We start from the raw sequence: 7,698 nt of genomic DNA, 5'->3' as shown, positions 1-7,698 counted from the left end.
AAGAACATTTAGGATTTTAAAATATTCTGCCATATATTATAAGCCCATATGGATCACTGATTTCACAGCTCTGTAGTTTTCCAAGTATTTACATAAATAGACTATACTGTACACTTGTCTCTTAAAATAGCCTTTTACGTCCTTATTGCAGCCAATCTTCCCTACTGAAATAAGCTATGAAGAGATACTGGAAACAAAGAAATCACAAATCAACTCTTAGTAACTCTTGTGGAGTCCTTCTTGTGCCCCTTGTTCTCACTTGCAAAATTGCACAATCCATACCTTTTTTAATGGTGGTTTGGACCTAATTTTAAAATTTTTACAATATAGAAAATTTTTTAAAATATAACAATTCTCATTTATGGTGGTTTTTAAGCTTTTTATATAGTTTGTTACTGTACAGATGACTTAATAAATCTCAATCTAGCACCTGTACAGCAGGCTTGTTTCAGTGTCCCTGTTGGCAGCTCTGAACAACTTGCAGTGGCTGCTGCACACTTCACAATTTGACAAGATTCCTTAACCTGGCGTCCATATTAGCCTACATTTTATTCCCTAGTTTGGGTTTATTCTGTCATTTTGTTTAGAGGAATCCCTTCACTAAAGGTGACCTATCAGTTGTACTGGTCATATCCTTGACTTACAAACATATGTAAAACCTTAACACTTCTTGTGCTGACTGACAAAAAAACTTCACGTACAACCCTAGCAACTGATTTTTTTTTATTTTTAAATGCTTAGTATATAAGAAGTTTTGATGCATGGGGAGGTGAAGAGGAAAATCTATTATCTTTAACACTTCCCAAATTCAAAATGAACCCTGTCTCATGTCTAGAAATAAATTAATCAACAGTTCATAGATCAGACTCCTAAGGCTATGCCTTCATGTCAGTTTTTGTGGAATGTATTTCAATTTGAAAGAAAGAAAATTTGCAATATTTTTAGATGCGCATCAAGCAGAAGACGTGTTTAAAAACCCGTTTTATTGAATATTTAATTGAAACATTTGACAGATTTAATTTACTTCTCATTGATTTCAGTACTAAATCTCTCACCATGACCTATATGATACAGAATGTTACTTGTGACAGTCTGTTAGTTCCAGATTCTTTAAACAAATACATAGTTTTACACAGGTAATTTTTGCCCACAGAACTCTTTTTCAAGTGCTAGGCTTGCATGATTAAGTTCTCTTTAAGGTAAATTTGTCCATGTGATAAAAACAGTGTGATCCCTGTTCCTTCCTAAGTTGACTTTGAACAGTAAACGTGCAACAATAACACAAACAGCAAGCCTCCAAAGCTCAAGTCTGTGGAGAAAAGGGGTAAAGGTCTATGGAACAATTTTCCAAATGGCCTGAGTAACATTTCAGTCTCAGCTGTAACTTTTTGATTACATCTTCAGAATGCAGCTGCTTTTTGGCTACTCCAGAGCATATAGGTGACCTCCCCTAATTAGTCATGTGTTCTGTGAGTAGCTTTTTCCAATATCCCCAAGCCCAGCTCTTCAAGCTTCACTTCCCCCCTTTCCTTGCTTTCTGATGTTCAGGTTTTTGTTTTGTTTTCTTTAGCATAAATAAAGACAAGATACTTCTGCCTAGTTTACACCTGCTCCCGATTTCCAATACAGAGGAAAATCTCTCAGGACTGAGATAGTGTATTCCCGTAATAGACCAAGCCCTTACTGTGGCAATAGCTGTACATTTCAACAGACTGAAAAGAAAAACTCAAAGGAATAATGATTTCTATAGGCTTCTAAATACAGCAAAGGCAGGAAAATCAACACAAAGTGCTTGTTATATTAGAAGCAAGTTGAAATTAACATTGAACCTAAAAATCTGAAAGGAAAACTTGTGCAGGGTATGTTTGAAGAAAATGTCTGTACATCTTATTGTAATGTTGGGTTCAGTTACTTAGCTGTGCTTGAAGAAATTAGTTGTAACTACCAGAGACATAATTTCACTTCCAGTATAACAAAATTCCCGTAACTTAGAGCAAACCCAACTGAGTGGACTGATTGGTATTACTCAAGAGTGCAGGAAGGTGATATTTCCAGCAAAAGAATCTGGAATCAGTTTTGCAGTCTCAATCCAGTAGGAGCTCATGTGGTCTTAAAGCTTTTTTTGGCTTTGGCAAACAACACCACCTTTCATACTCTTGCAATATCTAAGTCCTGTTAGTTTGAATCCATACATTTCTCAGAGCATCTTGATTTTGCACTCAATTGTAACCTTATCTCTGATACCCTCTGTTAGCACTGAATGCACATCAGCAAAGCGACATGCCCTAGACACACACACACTGATAAGGAAAGGGCCAGCAGCATTAACTACTTTTTGGTACTTAATCTTTTTTTTACCTTTTATCATAGCAGTTTCAACAACCAATCTAACAAAATAAGAATTTGTTGTGAATAAAAGTTGAAAAACATGAAAATAAAACTAACAGAACCATCCTTGAAAGTTCTCTAAGCAAACATCTGCATTGACAGATGTAATGACAGGGAAAAAGGAAACTCAGATTTAACATTGTTACCAGCTCTGAAATGTTTGTGATGACAGAAATACCAAGTTGTACTTAAAATGCATGAGGTTCTCTTGTCTGCTAGAGACAACATGAGACCCTCATAGTGCATACAACTCCTTATGGCATCTTAAAAGAATTACTGTCTATTGTGATTAAACCAATACAAAGAAAGGTTACAAATAAAGCTGCCATTGAGTTATGATGCCTGTCATGTGAACACTTCACACAATATTTAAGCTATTAAAATACACTTTTTTTTACTTGGTACATAGAATTTTGTGCATTAGCAGCAAATCTCCTGCTAAATTAAGAAAAAGCTTGCCTTATTTTCAAATCAATTTAGTCCTTAATAAGATTCTTATATGAATGATCGTAACATTTAAGTTTCCAAACTACTCAAGTATAATCCTTTATCTACCAAACAGCTACCAACATATTGCTACCCACAGCAAATAAATTATCACATGTGCCTGAGAAGCCAAGAGTAAACTACTGCTTCAAGTGGAACAAGTTAATTCACATGGCTATACTGAAACATACCTACAGTTTGATATTCCTGTATCACCAGTCTCTATCTGTCACAGCCTCTATCAGTCAAATCCATTTATTTTCACATTTCTTAATTCCCCACTCTAAGCACAAGCCCTGTGACTGCTCAGGTCTGTAGACAAAACAAGATTCTTAATTCATGTCAGGCGGAAAAATAAATTGATTTATTATTTGAGATCAGTGTTACAACTTAATTATAATTGGAGAAAGGATCTTAAAATAAAAAACCTTTGAATTTATTCACGCTTTGACAATAAGTATTTATAGCATATCTCAACCTAGCAATATAAAAGCAACTAACCATCTCTGTATAGGGTACATCTCTATAAATACAGAAATAAATTACTTGTCAATATGCTCTAATATGTGGCTCTGTGTCATCATGGAACTGCATTTGAATTCCTTTGCTACACTGCATTTTACAGAATCAGCTTAACAAGTATCTGCTCTCCATCTGTTTCATAGATCAACACCAACACTCAACTTGTTCCCTCTTACCTACCTAGTGAAGATAATCTACCATATATCAGATAAAACTGCTTAGTTTTTATAAATCTGTTCTTACAGAGCCAGGAAGAAATGAAGTAAGAACCTGATGTCTTTGTGTCTTTCACATAACTTATATTAATAGCTTTTATACTGGATAAGCCCAGTAAATTTTTGTCAAATTCTGTTCAAGAAAAAATAAAGGATTATAATGAACTAAATAAGTACCCAAGACCTACACATAACAAAATTCAAAATTATTTGTTCCTTTGCAATCTAAATCATGCCTTTTCAAGGGCAAGAGCTGTCAACGCTGTCAGTATACTAAAAGCATGCACATCAAACCATCTTCTCTGAAGAACTACTCCTCCTCTAAAACATTCCCTAGACATCTTTCAAGTTTTACATCTCATTTCTTTGTTATTGTTATATGGAAGTATAAGCCTAATTATTTACTTCATATAATTAGCCTCAAATTGCCACCTACATAAAAGTTGCTTCTATCTTCCTTCCAGATATATTCAGAAGCAAGAACTCTATTATGGAAGTACATCATTAAACCACAGCATTCTGAGTTTAAGCATTATGTTAATTTTTCAGTTTATACTGCACCTTGTTTTTCACCTAAAAAATAAGCATACAGGGAGAACGCAAAGCTCACAGGATTATCTCCTTAACATCTAATACATATGGCTAAACTGGAACCAATCACAATGTTTTAACAGTCAATATTTAGTATTTTGAGAGGAAGTAATCTCAGTTAAAAGGGTAAGTGGGTTGGTTTTATGTGAGAAGGTTTAGTTTGCCCCTGGTTATCACACTCAATTTGCTCATACCACTTTATTAACTACTACATTCACCTGTGAATAACACCAGAATCCAGAGCTTAAGCTTCCTCTCAGTTCCACTGGCAAGAGACATCAAATTGTACAAAAATGAAAAAAGCTTTTTGCAGAAACAGGAGACGAGTTGAAAATTAAAGAATCCTTTGTTTTAAATACAAAATGGGAGACAATACTAACCACTGAACACTTCTAATACAATGCTTAACTCACCTTCCAATGCACTCATTGCTCTCAAAGTAATTAAGCACACAACTCTACTTAACCTAAGTGTTAGGTTCTCTCACTTGAGTAAACATCCTCAACATTCCCAATTTTGAAGAAGCCATCTGTTCATACCAAGTTGACTGGATAGCATTCTCTGTTACTACTGATTATTATATACAACAGATTATTCAGTGATTAATGGGGGTGAAACAAAGCAAGAAAACAGTCTTGAAAGCAATTATGAGACTATGAAAATCTTAGACAAGTCAATAAATCCCAAGCCTACTGAACACTGTAATGAACCTTCTATTTATTAAGAATAGACAGTAGATAAGTAATATTACTCATTCTCATTACTGGCTCTCTGCTGTATGCTTAATAACCCAACAGAGCAATTGAAGACTGAGGTGATGCCAAATATCATCATATCAGCATTTTTCTGTGGTAATGAAAAACAAAGAAATCTGGGAGAATGAAGATGTTTACATTGCACTTACCAGAGGCAAAAACTCTGCACGGAGCATTTTATCTTCTGTCATCGCTGAGTCTTATCCGTAACAGTCAAGGAAATTCTGGAATACACAACAGCACAAAATATCCATGTAAAATTCAAGGGTACAGTATACAAACCAATAAGTAATGGATACTTGAAAAAAAAACTCATCTACTAAGTAATTTTTAGAGCACTGTATGATTCTTAAGGTTATCATATTGTCCCAGACATTTCTGAATTTATGTCTGCTGTGACAAATTTGAATACACGCAGTCAAATGTTCAGTCTGTGCAAGAGAAGTAGCAATAACAGGAACCTAAGTTATTTGCCTTTAAGATCCATAACTCAACCCACAAACCTGGAAAGCTTTACTGCACTGCACTCTCCACATCAGAATACGAGCAAAGACAGACATAGCCTTTACGTGAACTAGCAGAATCCCTGAGTTAATTCTTCTTGTTAGAACACACAATAAGTTGGTGTTTCTTTAATTTTAGTTTCAATTTTCCTTTAATTATTAGCATTGTAAGATAAAATATTCTTTAAAGCAAGAATGTGAACTTCTTCCCACAAAGAGCTGCAATAGGTAGATTTAAATATTGCATTACTGTGTTTACATTAAATACCTGGTTTTAAAGTCAATTTAAGCAAGTATCAAAAGCTACATTATATACACTCATGGAATAATTTACATTACAACAAGTTTCCAGATGTAACATCATGATTTAAATAAAAAGCACAAACCCACTTCTTTTTCAGTACTCTCTCCTCCCCTTAGGAACATAAAAAGCTACAAACTGTTCTTCAGCAACAGCACCAAACAGGGAGCCTAAGCTAACAGATTGCTCTCCTTTCTTAAGGGAACACTCATGAGAAGTACAAGGAGTACAGAAGATATTTCTATTATAATTTTTCTATTCTTAAAAAGATAGCATATCATTTGAAAACTACCAAAATACCCAGGTTGACCAAACTGGTACTACTAAGGGAAAAATAACTTAATTCAGTTTTATTTGAATCATTACTGAAGGTCATGGCTTATCCTTACTGTAGGACTACATGGTAATTAATATTCTAGAAAAAAAAAATTTGGAACATTCACTTCAGAACCACAGTATCACGAAGGTTTACATAAATTAGCAAGAAAATTCTTATTATTTGGCTGCTTTGTCAAGTTACAAAGAGCAATTTGTAATGACTGAAGGCATGGGCAGAAAGCCAAGCCTATCTCAAAGCAGAACAACAAATTGACATTATATTGGGAATGGTAATAACTAGTCTTCTGCTTGTGTAACCATCAGGCAACCTTCATTTTCATTGTGGAAGCACTAAGTACTGACAGGAGAACATCTTAACTGAAAGGCAATCTCGCATGTGGGCCCTCAGACCAACAGTAACAGAAATACCCAACACAATAAATCATGGAAAACAAAATTTTGGCTTGGATTTCTTTTCAGACAGGTATCAAATTTTAGGGTCTAATGCAAAGCCCAGCAAGTTCAACAGATAAGGAAACAGAAATCAAGGGTCTATCCAGTCAGCTACAACATCAGAGGAGAAACCACAAAAGACAATAAAGCTATCTTGGGATCCATGGTTTTGGAAGCAGAATACTCTGCAATTATTTAAGGGTTCACACAATTATGTAAGTCTATCCTCTCCAAGTCTTTGGCTATTGAATCATTCCAATAAGCAACAATAAAACAAGAAAATGTAGTTTGTCTTCTCCTTTTCCCACTTTTGAATTTTATTTTATTCCCTCCCCCATGGGACCTTATGTTATCCAGTAGAGCTTTACCAGTTAGGATACCTGATTATAAAACAGGGTGTATGTCAATTCTGTTTTATTCATGAGGCTAAAAAAAAAAATCTCCTAAGACCTAGATCTGGGACCCCTTAACACAGAATTATCAAGGTTGAAAAAGACCTCTTAGATTACCAAGTTCAACCATCAACACAAAAAAAACCCCAGACAAATACTAACAACCACACACACTCCATCAGAAAACACCCACAAAAAACCCCTACAACTTTGGCCACTATAGCATGCCCTGAAATGCCCCATCTACACATTTCTTCAGCACCTCCAAGGATGGTGACTCCCCCACCCCCTGGACAGGCTGTTCCAGTGCCTGACCACTCTTTCAGTATAGAAATTCTCCCTAATATCCACTCTGAACATTCCCTGCTGCAACTTCTGGCTATTTCCTCGGGTCCTGTGACTTACTGGGAGGAAGAGGCCAACAACCAACTCCCTACAATCTCCTTTCAGGTAGTTGTAGTGGACAATGAAGTCTTCCTCTTCTTCTTCAATGAAGCCTTCTCTTCTTCAAACTTAATATCCCCAGTTCCCTCAGCCACTCCATGTATGACATTCTCCAGACCCTTCACCAGCTTGGTGGCTCTTCTCTGGACATGCTCCAGAACCTCAATGTCCTTCTTATAGTAAGGAGCCCAGAACTGGACACAGTACTCAAGGTGTGGCCTCACAGTGCTGAGTACAGGGGCTTGATCACCTCCCTACTCCTGCTGGCCATGCTATTCCTGATGAAGGCCAGGATGCTGTTGGCCTTCTTGGCAACCTGAACATACTGCT

The 7,698-nt window shown here is 35.9% G+C and overlaps 1 long non-coding RNA gene across 1 annotated transcript in view; it reads right to left on the bottom strand.

Annotated features, from left to right (window-relative positions):
• The window catches only part of LOC127389008 (uncharacterized), a 106,727-nt gene extending 99,923 nt beyond the window's left edge, over positions 1 to 6,804 (bottom strand). Inside the window, exon 1 of the long non-coding RNA XR_007890537.1 lies at positions 5,107 to 6,804. This is a non-coding gene — a long non-coding RNA (uncharacterized LOC127389008). The remainder of the gene's footprint in view (positions 1 to 5,106) is intronic.
• Between the last annotated feature and the right edge of the window lie 894 nt (positions 6,805 to 7,698).

Source organism: Apus apus, chromosome 11 (assembly GCF_020740795.1).
Source record: "Apus apus isolate bApuApu2 chromosome 11, bApuApu2.pri.cur, whole genome shotgun sequence".
Lineage (NCBI taxonomy): Eukaryota > Metazoa > Chordata > Aves > Apodiformes > Apodidae > Apus > Apus apus.
The sequence above is the reverse complement of the archived record's forward strand: the minus strand, read 5'-3'. Positions and strand labels throughout refer to the sequence as shown.